The sequence below is a fragment of the Thamnophis elegans genome, chromosome 6 (genome assembly GCF_009769535.1).
Source record: "Thamnophis elegans isolate rThaEle1 chromosome 6, rThaEle1.pri, whole genome shotgun sequence".
In the NCBI taxonomy this organism is placed as follows: Eukaryota; Metazoa; Chordata; class Lepidosauria; order Squamata; family Colubridae; genus Thamnophis; species Thamnophis elegans.
In genome coordinates this window covers 6,073,454-6,090,956 of record NC_045546.1, presented here as the reverse complement: position 1 = coordinate 6,090,956, position 17,503 = coordinate 6,073,454, and positions in this window count along the sequence as shown.

The following is a 17,503-nucleotide window of genomic DNA, read 5'->3' as shown; positions in this document are numbered from 1 at the left end:
CCCCAGTGGTGGGATTCAGCCAGTTCACACCTATTTGGGAGAACCGGTTCTTAACTTTCTAAGAGGTTCGGAGAACCAGTTGTTGGAAGAAATCTCCTTTTGGCTTTTTTCCGCTTTACAGGGCTAATCCTGCAAGGAAGGCAGGAAGGAAACAGTCTGGTGTTGTTTCTAGCCTAATTTTTATTGCCCTGCTTTCAGAAACTGCCTCTCCGGTTAACCCTTATTACATTGTAACAGCTAAAACGAAGCGCCCATCAACGTGAGTGACATTGAGTTGGCCATGCCCACACGATCACATGACCACTAAGCCGGGCCTACCCACCTGGTCATTAGGACAGAGAACCGGTTTTTAAATTATTTGAATCCCACCACTGACACACACCCATACCTTACTTGGTGGATATGTGGCAACTCCAAGTAGCATCGATTTTCTCCCAAAGCTATAAGTGAATGCACAATGGCCTTTTGTGAGCAGATAGCAAGAGAGGTGGGTTCCAAATTCTTTTACTGCCAGTTCGGTGAAGGACGTGCTTTGGGCTACGCACACATGCACAGTAGTCAAAAAATTGCTTCTGCGCATGCACAGAATAAAAAAAACAAGAAGGCGGCGCCTACGGTGCCGCCAAGAGAACTGGTTCAGGTGCATGGGCGGATGAGTTACTACCTAGTCGGCCAAACCAATCTGAACCGGTAGGAACCCACCTCTGGATAGCAATCATCATCAGAAGATATCCTGGTTACTATTGGTGCTAAAACTCAGAGCAATCCAGATGTTAATTGTTCCGCTGAGAATCATTTCCAAGGCTGGGGTACATGATTGAGTGAGATGCAGACTCTAAATGTTTTAGAGAAATACCTGTTTCTCATTCTTCGCTACTCTAAGATGCATGGACTTCAACTCCCAGAATTCCTCAGCCAGCTGGCTAAGGAATTCTGGGAGTTGAAGTCCACGCATCTTAAGAGTTGTGAAGGTTGAGAAGCATTGCTCTTGGAGCACATCCCAGGTGCTATTTTTTTTTAAAAAACAATCTTTAACACAATATTGTTACCGTCCGTCATAGGGCAAACACAAACACCAAAAATAAAAAATAACCCTGGATTTACAACCAGTGCGAAACCGTTTGTCTACACAGACAAACACTCTCTTTACAAGCCATGTTTACACACCTAACATCTCCGAACTGTACTTTTTTTTGTGTCGCTTTATTGTTCTATTTTCCCTCTTCTCCTTTTTTTAGAAGGGAAAGGATGCAGTTGAGGGGGGGGGGGACTTAGTTAATTGCCCCACAGCAAGGAGTGGGCTGCTGGGAGTTTGCAGGGATTCGGGAGAACCTCTACCTAAGATTCTGTGCAGTTCGGAGAACTCCCAAATCCCACAACTGGCTGGCCCTGCCCAGCCCGCCTCTCCCAGGAGTCCCCACGGGGTCCATTTTGTATGCAGGTAAGTGCAGGGCATGCTCAGAAGCTCGGGGAGGGTGGAAAATGTGCCTATCAGAGCCTGGAGAGGCCATTTTCGCCCTCCCAGAGGCTCAAAGAAAGTCTCCAGAGCCCAGGAAGGGCAAAAATGCCTCCCTCCCGTGGTGCAGGAGGCTGACTAGGCCACACCCAACATGGCCACACTCACCCAGGAACCGGGCAGAGAACCCCTTGCTAAAACCTTCGAAGCCCATGCCTGCCACAGCTCTCTAATAAATCCTTTTCCAAACCCCCCACATGCAAACAGTTAAGCTTTACTCAGAATTAAATCCATGTAGGGAAAAAGGACTCTCTGGGTGCATATGATTATGCCAAAATTCCCCAAAGTATTAATGGTCAATTTCCAAGAGGTTTCTGATGTTTAAAAGTATTATTATAAATATATGAACAAACAGAATATAGGTAGTCCTCAACTACCGGAGGCTGGGGAGGGTGAAAAACAGCTCCAATGGGCCATCCGGACGTTTGAGAACCAACTTCCGGTTGGGCGATTGGGGCCGTTTTCCGCTTTCCCCAGCCTCTGGAAGCTTGAAACCTAGGAAGGGCGAAAACTGCCTCCCCTGGACCGCCAAAAGGGCAAAAATCAGCTGGCGCCGGAACTGATAGCTGGCATGCCACCAAATATGGCTCTGCGTGCCACCGGTTTGCCATCAGGGCCCTCCACCATTTCTAACAGATGGCAGTCCAGCCTCTTCTTGAAAGCTTCCAGGGATGAAGCTCCCACAACTTCCGAAGGCAACTTCTGTTCCATTGGTTGATTGTTCTTGCTGTCAGAACGTTTCTCGTTATTTCCAGGTTGAATCTCTCCTTGGTCAGTTTCCATCCATTATTCCTTGTCTGGCCTTCGGGTGCCTTGGAAAATAGCTTGATTCCCTCCTCTCTGTGGCAGCCTCTCAAATATTGGAAGACTGCTATCATGTCTCCCCTGGTCCTTCTCTTCACTAGACTAGCCTTGCCCAGTTCCTGCAACCGTTCTTCATATGTTTTAGTCTCCAGTTCCCTAATCATCTTAATGTCAGCGTTCCAAATATCATGCAGAATTAGATCAGAGTCAAAGGCAAAAACATGCTTAAAGTTCCAATTTAATAAGGCAGGCATGTTGGCATCGTGCTGTGGGATTCCAACTCTGGAAGTTACATCAGAATCCCACCCAGTTAAAAGTTCACGATCTTGTCCCCACACCCACAGTCCATCACATGGTCCAATCTTCTTCTTCCACGCTAGCACCTACGCCCAACTGCTTCCGATCAGGTGCAAAGGTTTGGGAGACAAAAGATGACTTTGAGCTTCTAGGAAGGAATTTATTATTTTGAAAACAACACATTCTACCCCTTGCTAAATCCCCCCCCCACTGCTTTAGAGTCTCAACATCTTACAAAGTAACAAAGGTGGGATAAACATCTCATACATAAATAGTTGAAATGAGAATTAGCACATTCAATTAAATCTTCCAACATTTTTTCATGTAAAAGATAAAGGCAAGGAGGAAAGGTGCCAGCCAAATGGCTGCTGTAGGATAACACAGTTAAATAATTATAAAGTTCCCGTGAGCCTTTAAAGAAAATAGTATATTTTCTCAGGAAGGTTTAAAAAAAAACCTTGGTAACTATATGACCATCGAACAGCTTCAAAAAAAGTAAGTTTTAGCCATTGAAGAACTAAAAGTCATCTTCTATTCATTTGGACTTGCTTTTCAAATTAGATGGAAACTCCACTCCAAGTCTGATGATAAAAATCACGAGCTGCTTGCAAATATTAGACTTGCTTTTGACCTAGGAGATCATGAGTGAAATCCCAAAACATGCTTATTTGTGTAGGAGAGGGGTCGACAACACTCAAAAAAGCCATAAAAAGTCCTAACCAGAAGCCCACGTTCAATTCTGCAGCCAATCAATTCCCCCCACCATAGAGTCTCCTCCTAGGGCGGTGGTTCTTTTTTCTCTACCTGTCCTAACCAAAAACCCTATCGATTGTGGAACTGATCAGTGACAGGGAGCCGCAGCAGAGGGATGAAAGAGCCACATGTGGCTCCAGAGCCACAGATTGCTGTGCCCTGGTGTAGGACATAGAGGGTTGCAAAGTTAGGCGGACCAAAAAAATCGCATTTTCTATTCCTAAAGATCAGGGCTTTTAACTTTCAAGGGACCTCATTTTTTTTTGAAACAAATGGCAATGTGGAATCTTGGCAAATCCAGTCTTTCTCAGTTATGTTTCAAATGCAGGATTCATATTTTTATTTTTTCTGTTGTTGAATTTGGCACTTCCATACGTTAGCGAGTTATGACGTTTCTGTATGTTTCCTCCTTTTTCACTTGCTTTGATCGGATGTTTCTTCACTCAGAAGTTCTGGGTTGGGCTTAATCTGAATCGAAAGTGGAGTTTACAAATACACTAGACAGCTTTCACTCCTGTTAAGTGTAAATACTCGACGCATCCATTCCATTTGTGTAAAAAAAAAAATAAAAAAAAATAAAGCACACACAATTAAAAAAAAAGAAAGAAAGTTAAGATGTATGTTTCATACCATCTGTGTTTCCGGGTGTTTATTGAGTGTCACGCTTATTTGAATTTGCGGGCCTGTTTTTCTAGAAATGCAATCGATAGGTTCCAGGAATGGAGGATTAACATGGTGGCAGAATGGATCCGATCTTTTCATGCAACATGCGAGGTGTCAGTGGATCATTCCCATTTATTTATTTATTTGTTTTATTGGAATTTGTCAAACAAAAAGAAGAAGGAAGAAGAAGAAAGAAGAAAGAAAGGAGGAGGAGGAGGAGGAGGAGGAGGAGGAGGAGGAGGAGGAGGAGGAGGAGGAAATAAAAATGCAATGACAGGGATACAATCGGAGTTTGCTCATTGCCAAGGTAGTCCTTCACTTGTGTCCACAACTGAGCTCAAAATTTCCGTTGCTAAGGGAGAGATTTGTTAAGTGAGCTGGGCCCTGTTTTGCAACCTTTCTTGCCACAGTTTTTAAGCCAATCCATGCAGTGGTAAGTTAGTAACACAGTTGTTAAGGGAAAATAATTTAACAATCGGTTTCTGCTCTAATGACCAGCTGGGTAGGTGTGGTTCAGTGGTCATGTGATTGAGTAGGCATGGTCAACTCAACGTCACTCAGGTCAATGGGCGCTTCGCCTTAGTTGTTCCAATGTAATAAGGGTTAACCGGAGAGGCAGTTTCTGTAAGCAGGGCAATAAAGATTAGGCTAGAAGCAACACCAGAATGTTTCCTTCCTGCCTTCCTTACAGGATTAGCCCTGTAAAGTGGGGGGAAAAAACAAAAGGAGATTTCTTCCAACAACCGGTTCTCCGAACTGCTTAGAAAGTTAACAACCGGTTCTCCCAAATAGGCGCCAACTGGCTGAATCCCACCACTGACGATAGGTACGTCCCCTCTACTAACCGCTTAAGTATGAAGTAAGGTCCACGGAAGTCAATTTGTGATTGAAACTCTGAAAATTTGTAGTTGAGAGAACTGAATCTGGTAGGGCATTTCAGACTTTGGCAACTCTCTGGCAGAAATCGTATCTTTTACAGTCAAGTTTAGAACTATTTACATTGAGTTTAATATGCACGCCTATTATTGTGATTAAAACAGGAAAAAGTCATTTATAGGTAAAACAGTACTACATATAATTTTGTACGCAATACCTCGGTCTGACCACAAGCGACGCTGTTCTAAGTTATCCAAACCGAGAATTTCGAGCCTGGTAGCATAAGGAATTCTATTCTGTACAGAAGAGTGCCAGACTTTTCTCGTGACAAAGACTTTTCATTTGGTGAAGCAGATTTCAGACGATGTTTGAAGAAACACGTTAGTCTTTAAATTGCTGCAAGAACCAGGGATACAATCGGAGTTTGCTCATTGCCAAGGAAGTCCTTCACTTGTGGCCACAACCGAGCTCAAAATTTCCGTTGCTAAGGGAGAGATTTGTTAAGTGAGCTGGGCCCTGTTTTGCAACCTTTCTTGCCACAGTTTTTAAGCCAATCCATGCAGTGGTAAGTTAGTAACACAGTTGTTAAGGAAAAATGGCTTCCCCGTTACCTTTGCTCGTCAAAAGGTTGCAAAAGGGGATCATGTGGCCCCGGGACATTGCAACCGTCATAAGTACAAGCCAGTTGCCAAGCATCTGAAGTTTGATCACGTGACTATGGGGATGCTGCCGTAGTTGTAAGTGTGAAAAATAGTCATAAGTCACTTTTTACAGTGATGTTATAAATTCAAAATGTTACTAACCGAATGGTTGTACGTCAAGGACTACCATAATTTTCAGAGTATAAGATGCTCCAAAGTATAAGACGCACCTAGCTTTTGGGGAGGAAAACAAGGGGAAAAAATCTGCCTCTGCCTCCCAGCAATTTGCCTCCTTGCAACAAACAGCAAACAATACAGACAATATACACTGTTTTTAGTGTTACATTTCAGACTCTACTCGTACAGATGCTGTTAAAATTGATGAGCTTTCCGGAAGTATAGTTATTCTCTGCTATTTAAAAGAAGATACAATAGCACTGGGCCTCTTCAGATCAAGCATTTATTTTAAAAAGCTTCTTCATTTTGTTAAGCTGTCTAGAGCAATAATAAAGCAGTCTTTAAAAAATAAATCTAATCTTTTGAACACTCTATAGGCATTTATAGTTACTGACTTACCTCCTTGCAGCAAACAGCCTGATTAGCACAAGAAAAAAAATCTGCTTCTGCCTCCCAGCAATTTGCCTCCTGGAGCAAACAGCAAGTTTCACTTTCCATTTCAGCAGGGGCCTCCCGATCATCAGCTGTTTCAGGCTGCAGGGATTGCTCTAGCCTATTGCAGCCTCTGCAAGCCCCATTTTCCCCGTTTGCTGCAAGGAGGTAAATTGCTGGGAGGCAAAGGCCAAAGGGGTGGGGCCAGTAGGTGGGTGGGGCTACATTTGATGTATAAGATGCACCCAAATGTTCACCCTCTTTTAGGGGGGAAGGTGCATCTTATACTCTGAAAAATAGGGTAATTTGGGCCACCTCTGAGATGTTGTGATAAATGAGGTAAATTCCTGTTGTCAACCAAGTCAAACTTTCAAGAAGAAGGATGGCCTATTAAGGCAATACAGGGAGTCCTCTACTTATCACAGTTCATTTAGAGACTATTCAAAGTTACAACAGCAACTTATGATTGCTTTTTACACTTACAACCATTGCAGCATCCCCATGGTCACATGGCTCGGAATTCAGATGCTTGCCAGCTGACTCATAGTTATGACGGTTGCAGTGTCTCTGGGGTAGCCTGATTCCCTTTTGCAACCTCCCGAAAAGCAAAGTCAATGGGGAAGCCAGATTCACTCAACAGCTGGGTTACTCATTCAATAACTGCGATCAGTGATTCACTTAATAACTGGGCTAAGAAAAGGTTATAAATTGGGACAACATTCACTTAAGAAGTGTCTTGCTTAGCAACCAAAATCTCGGGCTCAATTGAGGCTGTAAATCAATCCTGACTAAAGCATTTTAGCCAACTTCAGAAAAGGCTGTTTCCTAATTGCCATGAACATGTCCAGTGGTCGTATTCAGCCGATTTGGACCGGTTCTAACCAGTTCGGGTGAACCGTTGGTGGCGACCTGCAGATGGGCCAGCCCACATGCCCCAGTGCTATGCTGTCCTATTTATCCATGTTTTTTAAGCCGTGTGCATGCATGCAAGCCACATGTGCAAGCCACGCGTGCAAGTAACGATTTTTAGTGTGCGACAAACCGGTGGTAAAATTATGTGACACCCACCTCTAAACATGACCCTTGCGTCTTCCCATCCGTACTTAAATTCAACCCAAAGGGAAGTTTTGTTTTTTTTACTCTTCCCCCTCCCACATGGACAAATGCATACAGTGGGGTTGGTCCAGAGATGGTATTCAGCCGGTTCGGATCGGTTCGGATGAACTGGTAGCGCTGAGGATCAATTGGTCCTGCCTACCCGCCACTGCCCTATCCTGTCCTTTATTTTCTTGCTTTCTAGCTCACCTTAATCGCGCGGCACAGTTGATTCCACCCCCCCTGCTATTCTGTTTATTGTTGCTGACTTGGAAGGTAATTAGCTGAGCTTCTAAGTGCTCCATTTTCAGTGCTGTGCACAAGCACTCACTGAACCGGTTGTTAAACCAGCAGTGTCCCACCACTGGGTTGGTGCAACGTTCACACATTCCATCTCTGCAACAACTCCTTAACTCTGGATGGGTAGGTTACAGCTGTCCAATTGTTAAAAGAAAATTAAATTAAATTTTCCTCTGTTCAAAAGTAATGTCAATGACAATGAGTGTGTCAATGTGTTCTATTCAAAACACCCTGGAGATGCGAAGTTGAAAACAAAATCCATCTTGCCTGTAACAGCTCACACAACAGAACAACACAGATAACAGAACTGAGAGGGATCTTGGAAGTCTTCTAATCCAACTTCTTCTCAAGCAGGAGACCCTATACCATTTCAGACCAATGGCTGTCAATCTTTTCTGAAAAGGTGATGGAGCGCCCACATCTTCTGAAGTCAAGTTATTTCCACTGATGAATTGTTCTCACTGTCAGGAAATGTCCCCTTAGTTTTGGTTGATTTGCTCCTTGATTAGTTTCTATCCATAAATTGGGAATAGCCAGGAACTCATTCCAAATGCAATAAAGCATCTATACTTATAGAAAGAATGTGCTTTTAAGGATAGGAAGCACAAGCTTGCGTGTCTCAGACTTTCTGCTGTAAAGGCAGAGATGGGTCTCAAAACTCAAGAGAGCCTTGTAAAAAGGTTAAAGCATTTTGGATAAAAATATGGTGGATTATGCAAAATATTTTTTAAAAGAGGATAAAGTTTACCCCTCAAGTTATTCTTGTTAGGTATAACTACTGATTGTACTGTCATAGAGACTAACTTGGTTTTGAACCTAACAACGGCAGCAAGACTGTTTGTGGCGCAGTACTGGAAGAAGGAAGATTTGCCTACTATTCAAGAATGGACGTTAAAAGTAACAAACTTAGCAGAGATGGCTAAAATATCAGCATATCTCAAGGACTATTCAGATGAGAAATATAAGCTGGAATGGAGAAGATGAATTGATAGGGAGGTGGGGTGTTGGGGGGAGGGTGTGGGAGGGAGAGAAATATACTAGGTTAGATACGATGTGTTAGATCTCAATGTAATGCGACTTCACATGTATACTGTTTTTCTTTAATTTCTCTGTAAAAATAGGATAAGTTAAGTACATTGACATATAGTGGAAAATACACCAAGGGGAGGAGGAGTGGGATAGAAGAAAGATGGGTAGAGAGGGCGGGAGAGAGGATGGGAGGGAGGGTGAGAAGGAAGGGAGGGAGTGGATCGGGAGAGAGGAGTGGTAGAGGGGGAGGGGAAGTAGGGTAGAGGGGAATGATGGAGGGAAGATAGAAAGTTGGAGGGGGGTGGAAGAAAGAGGTGTATGGAGAGTAGAAGAGGTATATTGGGTTTCTATTTTGGGGGGTATTGTTGACAAGAGGAATTGCTGCAATTATTGTTTAATGTTGTATGGCTCCGGCTATGCACAGTATATATGTGAGTGTATGAAAATGAAAAAATGGAAAATAAAAACTTTTCAATAACCAGAAGAAAAAAAAAGTAACAAACTTAGCAGAGATGGCTAAAATATCAGCATATCTTAAGGACCATTCAGATGAGAAATATAAGCTGGAATGGAGAAGATGGATTGATTATATTCAAAATAAATATGGGACTAAGAAACGCCAGATAGTTTTTGACTGAAAAAGCAAGGAATGACATCACTTGTTTAGAGTTAGCTTAACAAAAGAGAAGTTAAAAGTATAAGTGTGGATGATGCTAAAGTCTTTTTTTTTAAGTTCACTTTAGAATATAATTGTTAAAGATTTATACCCTTGCTCTGGGAAGTCGGGGGTGGGGAGGGAGAGGGGGAGAGGGTTTGGGAGGGGAGGAGGGGAGGGAAATATTTGTAAAAGCTTGTTAAATTTTCAATTTAAAAAAAACTCAAGAGAACCTGACTTTGGCTCCAGATTCAGATCTCTTGTGGACCCCCAGGAAGCTGTGCGAGAGATAAGAAAGCAAAGGTAAGTTAAAATACGGAAAGTCCATTCCTATAGATTCCTTGAACTTTGGAATTCTTGATGTTCTCTGAACTTGGAGAGTTCATCTGTTGGAGGAAACATCTGTTTCCTTGCAGATGTTTCATCACCAACTGTTCTGACCCAGGCTTCCTTAGAAAGCAAGAAGCAAAGTCTTGGTCCTGGCAAATCCCCTTTTATTTACACGACTGTGAATTCTTTTCATTCACAGTATGAAAGGCTTAGCAAATAGTCTTTCAGAGGAATACTTATCAACATGAACCTTATCTCGTTTGGAGTGCTGCCAGATACCTAGTTTCCAAACGCAGTGCAAGGCAAAACTTGGCATAGAGTCTCTTATAGTCACAAACAGAACTCTCCACTCTTGAAATGACCGAATGAACGAATTGTTTCCTGCAAATGCCCACTCCCCGTACGCTCATCTTTTGTTTTCTATGGGAGGGGCCAATCACCTTGAAGGTGTGGCTTTACTCCTAAGTCGACCCTGCTTTCTTAGTTGTTCTTGTCTTCTGGCAGCTCTGTGCATGCGCACACTGGGAACAGGCTCCAGCTGTTCTTCTGGCTCACTGCTGTCTATCTCCCCCTCTGCATCCGACACAGAGCCCTCGTTTGAGCTTTCCTCAACCCCTAGGACTGACCCATGTTCTTCCCCAACCTCCTCACTGGCCGCCGATGGGCCACAACACCAACTAGGTAACATCATCAGTGCTAGAAGGAGTGGGTTTTTTAGAGGAGGAGGACTGTGGATCCTTTGTTCTCTCTGAGCTTGGTTGTTTTATTGCAGATGTTTCATAACCCAACTAGGGAACATCATCAAGATGCCCCCCGTAAATGTTTGGAATGGGCAGAGGGCTTTGCTGAAATTCCACAGGATTCCTTTTCACAAAGCCATTGCTGTCTTTTCTAGCAAAACCTTATTCCTTATTGCACAACTGCTGAATGGAATTGGTACCAGGAAATGAACCCCGTGTTTTCATCAAATTTCACACTAGCTCAATTTTTCTCCAGGATTGCACTGAGGACTTCCAGAATCTACCTATTTGGTGGTGATCCCCATATAGATGGAGAACTCATCTGCTAATGTCGCTTATTTATTTATTACATTTACATGTTAGCCATTTCACTCTGCAAAGTAGCTCTTACTGATTCTTTAAGTCGAGGCGCAGTCACTGGGGTGGAACATTATTGGAGTCCTATAGCTTTATAGATTAGATCAGTGGTTCCCAAACTTGGCAACTTTAAGACTTGTGGACTTGTGGAGAATTCTGGGAGTTGAAGTCCACAAGTCTTAAAGTTGCCAAGTTTGGGAACCACTGGATTAGATTAACAGAATTGGAAGGGGCCTTGTAGGTCATCTAGTCCAAGCAGGAGACCCTGCACCATTTCTGACAAATGGCAGTCCAGTCTCTTCTTGAAAGCTTCCAGTGTTGAATCTCCCACAACTTCTGAAGGCAACCTCTGTTCCATTGGCTGATTGAGCAATATCGCTGTCAGAAAATTCCTCCTTATCTCCAGGTTGAATCTCTCCTTGATCAGTTTCCATCCGTTATTCCTTGTCCGGCCTTCAGGTGCCTTGGAAAATAGCTTGACCCCCTTCCTCTCTGTGGCAGCCCCTCAAATATTGGAAGACTGCTCTCCTGTCTCCCCTGGTTCTTCTCTTCACTAGATTAGCCATGCCCAGTTCCTGTAACCGTTCTTCGTATGTTTTAGTCTCCAGTCCCCTAATCATCTTTGTTGCTCTTCTCTGCACTTTTTCTAGACATCTATATTTATTGTGTGGTGACCAAAACTGGATGCAGAACTCCAGCTGTGGTCTTACTATGGCTTTGTAGAGTGGTATTGGTGCTTCCCTTGATCTTGATTGCATCCCTCTGTTAATGCAATTTAGGATTGCTAGGAATATCCAAAAGATGCTTCATGTTTCAGAAACATGAAGAGCCGAGGTGGCGCAGTGGTTAGGATGCAGTACTGTAGCCACTTCAGCTGACTGTTATCTGCAGTTCAGCGGTTCTAATCTCACCGGCTCAAGGTTGACTCAGCCTTCCATCCTTCCGAGGTGGGTGAAATGAGGACCCAGACTGTGGGGGCGATATGCTGACTCTGTAAACCGCTTAGAGAGGGCTGAAAGCCCTGTGAAGCGGTATATAAGTCTAACCGCTATTGCTAAGATTTATGTTAAATATCTTGGCATTGTGGAAATTAAGCTCTTAACAAACCAGAGTTTTGTTTAGATATTTTTTATCCCACCTTTATTTTTTTATTTTTTTTATAAATAACCCAAGGTGAACAGGGTCAGAAAGCCAATTATGCTTTGGCAAAATAAGTTGCTGGTTGCTTTGCTGCTAACGTTTGCAAACAATATCTTTCTGGCTCTCAAATATGATTACAATCAATCTGTCCAAGTTCAGCTCAGATGGATTAAGGAACAAAACATTTCTGACAGATTATTCATCTTCAGCCATTATTTATTTATTTGATGTTTATCCTGCCTTTATTATTTTAAAAGTAATTTAAGGCAACGAACATATGTCACCTTCCTTCTTCCTCCTCTTCTTCTTCACCACAATAACAACCCTGGGAAATGGGAAGAGAGAGAGGGTGCTGGTTACCCAGCTAACCTTCGTGCCCAAGGAAGGACTAGAACTCGCAGTCTCCTGGTGATTGGTCCAAAATCTTCCAGCTGGCTTTCATACCTAAGGCAGGATTAGAATTTAGAATCTCCTGGTGATTGATCCAAAGTCACCCAACCGGGCTTTCATGCCTAAAGTGGAATTAGAACTGAGAGTCTCCTCCTTTCTACACTAGAACTTTAATCGCTACACTCTTATTAGACAAGGCATTAACTTTGGATTATGATCTGCTTGCTTTCTTATTAGCTCTAATTGATAGAGCACATTAGGGATTTTTTTTTTAAAGCTGGTATTTCTTTTGTAATATTGAACAGACCTAGAAGTATTATAATTTGTTTTAGCTAATTGTGACACAGAGATTGGGGTTGCTGCTGGAAACATGGAATTCAGGCCAGAGGTGGGTTCCTACCGGTTTGGCCCAGTTCAACCGAACCAGTAGTAGAATGCTGGCCAAGGTTGCAGAACCAGCAGCGACCCAGGCTGGCCATGCCCCTGAACCAGTTCCCCAGTCAGCGCCAGTGCTGCCACCAACTTCCCCCCCGCCCCCCAATTTTCATTGAACTATGCAAGCATGCAGAGTACACATCCACCGTAAGTGCAAAGCATGCACATGAGCGAACCAGCAGTAATGTCGGCTGAAACCTACCCGATTCAGGCATATCAGCCATCAATAGACACAGAGATAAACCACGTTTACATGCCATTCAAAAGAGGCAATAAAAAAAGAAAACAAAAAGACAGGACCATATCCCCTCCAGCAGCCAATACCGAGAGAAGCAGGGCTGAACACTAGACAAACAATCAAGCAGAAATCAACAGTGTCAGGAATTGTGCAGCTGGTATCCAAATGAAGCCATAGACACTGACATGAACGTCTACTTTTATATAAATATAAATATTTATATAAATATATAAATAAATATATCTTCAGCAAGTAAGATAGTCAGGCAAACAGGAGTATCGTCAGGTAAATCAACACATCAGGAACATTCTGAGGTAAATCACAGTGCGCTCAGAAAAAGGCGGGAGGGGAAAGGGAAACTCCTCCTCCACACCCACGGCAACCAATCACAGTGCAGATTCCCTCACACAAGAACCAGCACTCTGCTATCAATCAACCACGCGATTGATCAATAGCAGGTAAATCACAGAGGAAAATGACAGCGCACACAGAAGAAAAAGGCGGGAAAAAGGGAAACTCCCTCTCCAAACCCACATCAACCAATCACAGCGCAGATTCCCTCACGGGGGAGCCAGCCCTCACCAATAATTCAACCACAACTGTTTGGTTTGGCTCACTGCTACAACTCCGCTGCTCCAGCTACTAAATTTAAATATCTTAAGCAATAGCCTAGAATTAACAAGGAGAAAACTGCATTCCCACCAACACAGGCAAGGCAAGCTAATGAAAATAAACATGGAGCAAACCAGGGATGAAATCCTACCGGTTTGGGATGGTTCACCCGAACTGGTAGTAAAAAAAAATGCTTAACAAAGTAAAAAAAAAAGTTCCGACCATCAGCTGTGCTGCGCAATGGTAGGAACTTTCTTTTTACTTTTTTTTAGTATTTGGGGTTCGTTTTTGCTCCCAGGAGGCTTCCCTGAGGCCTGCTAGGCCAAAAATGGGGGGGGGGGTTTCTCCCAGGAGGCTTCCCTGGGGCCTGCTAGGCCAAAAATGTGGGTGGAAGGAAAGGAAGGAAGGAAGGAAGGAAGGAAGGAAGGAAGGAAGGAAGGAAGAAAGAAAGAAGGAAGGAAGGAAGGAAAGAGGAAAGGGAGGAAGGACCACAAACCTGGCACTAGACATAACTTCGGAAGATACCTTGAAAGAACACAGCAATCCAGGGCTGGAAGGGACCTGGAGGTCATCTAGTCCAACCCCCTGCTCCAGTAGGTCATTGTTAAAGTGAGTTTCTGTATTTTGCCCCGTCACATGACTACATAGCCACGCCCGCCCAGTCATATGACTACCACCACCACCAAGCCACACCCACAGAACTGGTAGGAAAAAAATGTAGATTTCACCACTGGAACAAACTCCACACTCATTAGCAATGACGGTGTTACCTACTTAACATCCACAAGCAAACAACCAAGGATCAGACCACACCAAGATCCCAAGGTTATATCAGGAACGACTGCAAAATAGCAGGCAATGTTTTCATGGAAAAATATATATATAAACTACTAATCCGAAGGCAGAAGGGATAATAATTCAAACCTCACTTTCTCACCCTCTGTTCTCGGAACAATAATTGACACGGTGCATTTAACCGATTCTCTATGAAGCCTTGGAACCTGCAAAGTGGCATGTTTTTAATAGCTCAATTGCAAGCACTCTAGCCAAAGTCGTGCTGAAATTACCCTTGATGATTTCTCGATAAGCACAGATACACATACAGTTATAAAAAAAATAATGACAACTGCAAGTCAGTTCTGCCAAAACAAAGGCAAAGCAAAGGAAATAATAGCATGTGACAGGCTGACAGGGGGCCCCATATGGCAGCACCAATAAATGTTCACAGTTTCAGACAAACAAACTTGAGTGAAAGGAATTTGGCTCCCTTGATGCTCCTCTGACATTCTTCGGCGGTGGGAAATTAATCCTGGTCTCTCCATGGTCCATGGACCCGCATCCTTTTCGCGGGACGATTGAGCAAAACGTGATAAAACCTCGGCGCAGATGGCGTGTACGCTTCCCAATGAATGCCCATAAGGTCCCTTCTCTGACAAAACTGGAAACCAAGCCCAGCGAAACAGCAGGCGTCCCTTCCGGACACGGTAGACAGAATGCAAACTGTGTTTTTGGCATATCGCAGCAGATGGGGTTGGCAAACATTTGCAAACTGTTGAGAGGCTTCCAAGGGATCGGTCTTCATTGAGAAGTACTTGGGAGCCAAGTCAGGAGATCGATGGCTTTAAGGATTCCGCATAGTTTTATCTATTTATTTCGTTTGTCAAACATGTACAAGATAGCAGGTATAAGTATGAACATGGACATGAACGAAAGAAATGAATACAAATAGATGGGGACAGTATAGGACGGGGACGGTAGGCACGCTGGTGCGCTGATGCATGCCCCCTTTACGGACCTCTTAGGAAAGGGGGGAGGTGCACGCTGGACTGTTTAAGGTTAAAGTTATGGGGTAACAGCAGAGTCAGGTAGTGCATTCCAGGCATTGACCACTCTTGCTGAAGTCGTATTTTCTGCAATCGAGTTTGGAGCAGTTACCTTGAGTTTGTATCGATTGTTTGCCCGTGTATTATTGCAGTTGAAGCTGAAGAAGTTGTTGACAGGTAGGATCTTGTAGCAGACAATTTTGTGTAGTATGCTTAGGTCAGACCGTAGGCGGTGCAGTTCTAGGTTGTCCAAGCACAGGTTTTCGAGCCTGGTGGCATAAGGGATTCTGTTGTGAGCAGAGGAGTGGAGGACTCTTCTCGTGAAATACCTCTGGGCTCTCTCAATTGTGTTAATGCCCGATATACAGTGCGGATTCCAGACAGACGAACTGTATTCGAGAACTGGTCTGGCAAAGGTTTTGTATGCACTAGATTGCAGTACAACGTTAGTACAACTTTACTACAACATTACAAATTAGTACCACATTAGTACAATGTCAGTGAGAGCAGAAACCTCACTGAAGGAAACCGACTCATTAAAAGGTTTTACTTTTTTAAAAAAAAAATGTATGTATTCGATTTATATGCTTCCCATTTCCCTGCGGGAGCAACTCTGGGTGACTTACAGAAGTGATAAAAAATTAAAATTCAGAGAGATTGTAGGGTCCCTGGTGCTGTACAGACTTGGTTGTTTTCGTGCAGACATTTCATAACCCAACTAGGTAGTATCATCAGTGCTAGACGAGGTTGGGGTTTACCCAGCCACTAATAGGCACGTCGTAATAAACAACATCTACATACTATTCAAAAGGCATAGCTAAAAAGGAAACAAAAGACCAATATAACTCCTCACCAGCTTTCCTGGAAAAGCTTATAACGTGTATACAAAACACGACTTTTTCCCGTTTGAACCTATTGGAGATACACGAAGAGGAAAGAGAGCAAGCGATCCACAATTACTCCAAGGAAATGCAAAGCTCTGAAGCACCGATCCTCAAACTACGGCCCCTCCGATGTAAAGTATCCAGCCCGCAAAGTGGTGGGATTCAGGCCCACCCCTCACTGTCGGCCTTATCATCCAGCGAGCATCCACTCCAGCTGCACTTCTGGTTAGTTACTTCACCGGTTGAGCTGCACTTCTGATCATACCGCTGCTGCCGAAGGGGAAGCTGAAGGATGCAGGGTAGGACCAGCTGATTGAGGGGGTGATCTCGTCAGTATAGCCACGTGATCCCGCGCCAGTGAGTGAGTAGGGGAGGGGCTGCTGCTGGCTTGAAAAGCCGCTCTGCTGCCAGCTTATAAAGTAGTGCTTTAAAAGTCTTTAGAAATGCTTTTAAAACAGTCTTTCAGGATGTTTTTCACAGCCATATCCGGTTCGGACCGGTTCGGCTGAGTAGGACATGGCCCCAAACCGGTTCTATCGGTGGCATCGTGGGCGCCACCATCTTGTTTTTTGCTTTTGCTTCTGCGCAGAAGCATTGTTTTTTTACTATTGTGCATGCGCATATAGCGCCCGCAGCACGCCTCTGAGCAAACCGGCAGTAACAAAAGCCGGAACCCACCCCTGAGCCGTATGATCCAGGGCCAGTGGGTGAGTAGGGGAGGGGCGAGTACAGCAAGGACAAAGCAAAATGGCCTGCTAAATTAGACACGTCCACCCAGTCACATGACCACCTAGCCACGCCTACTCAGTCACATGACCACCTAGCCATGTCCACCCAGCCCGTCCTATCACAATCTGAGGGACCGTGAATCGCCCCCCTGTTTAAAAAGTTTGAGGACTCCTGAGTCGGAACAGAAGGAATGGTGATTCTACTCATCTTTGGATCCATTTGGAACGATCTCCCCGTGGAGATTCGTAACCTCACCACCCTTCAGACCTTCCGCGCAGCCCTCAAGAACTGGCTATCCCGCCAGGCCTGGGGGTAAAGATTTGATCCGCCCCCACCCGAATGTTGAATGAATGTTGTTTACTTTTTAATTATGTGTTATGTTATATGTTACTGTTTGTATCCCCCTCCCTATAAGTTGTTAGCCGCCCTGAGTCCCCTCAGGGAAAAGGGCGGCCTATAAATAAACTTATTCCTATTCCTATTCCTATTCCATTTGAATTAACACCTACAATACAATACAATACAATACAATAGCAGAGTTGGAAGGGACCTTGGAGGTCTTCTAGTCCAACCCCCTGCCTAAGCAG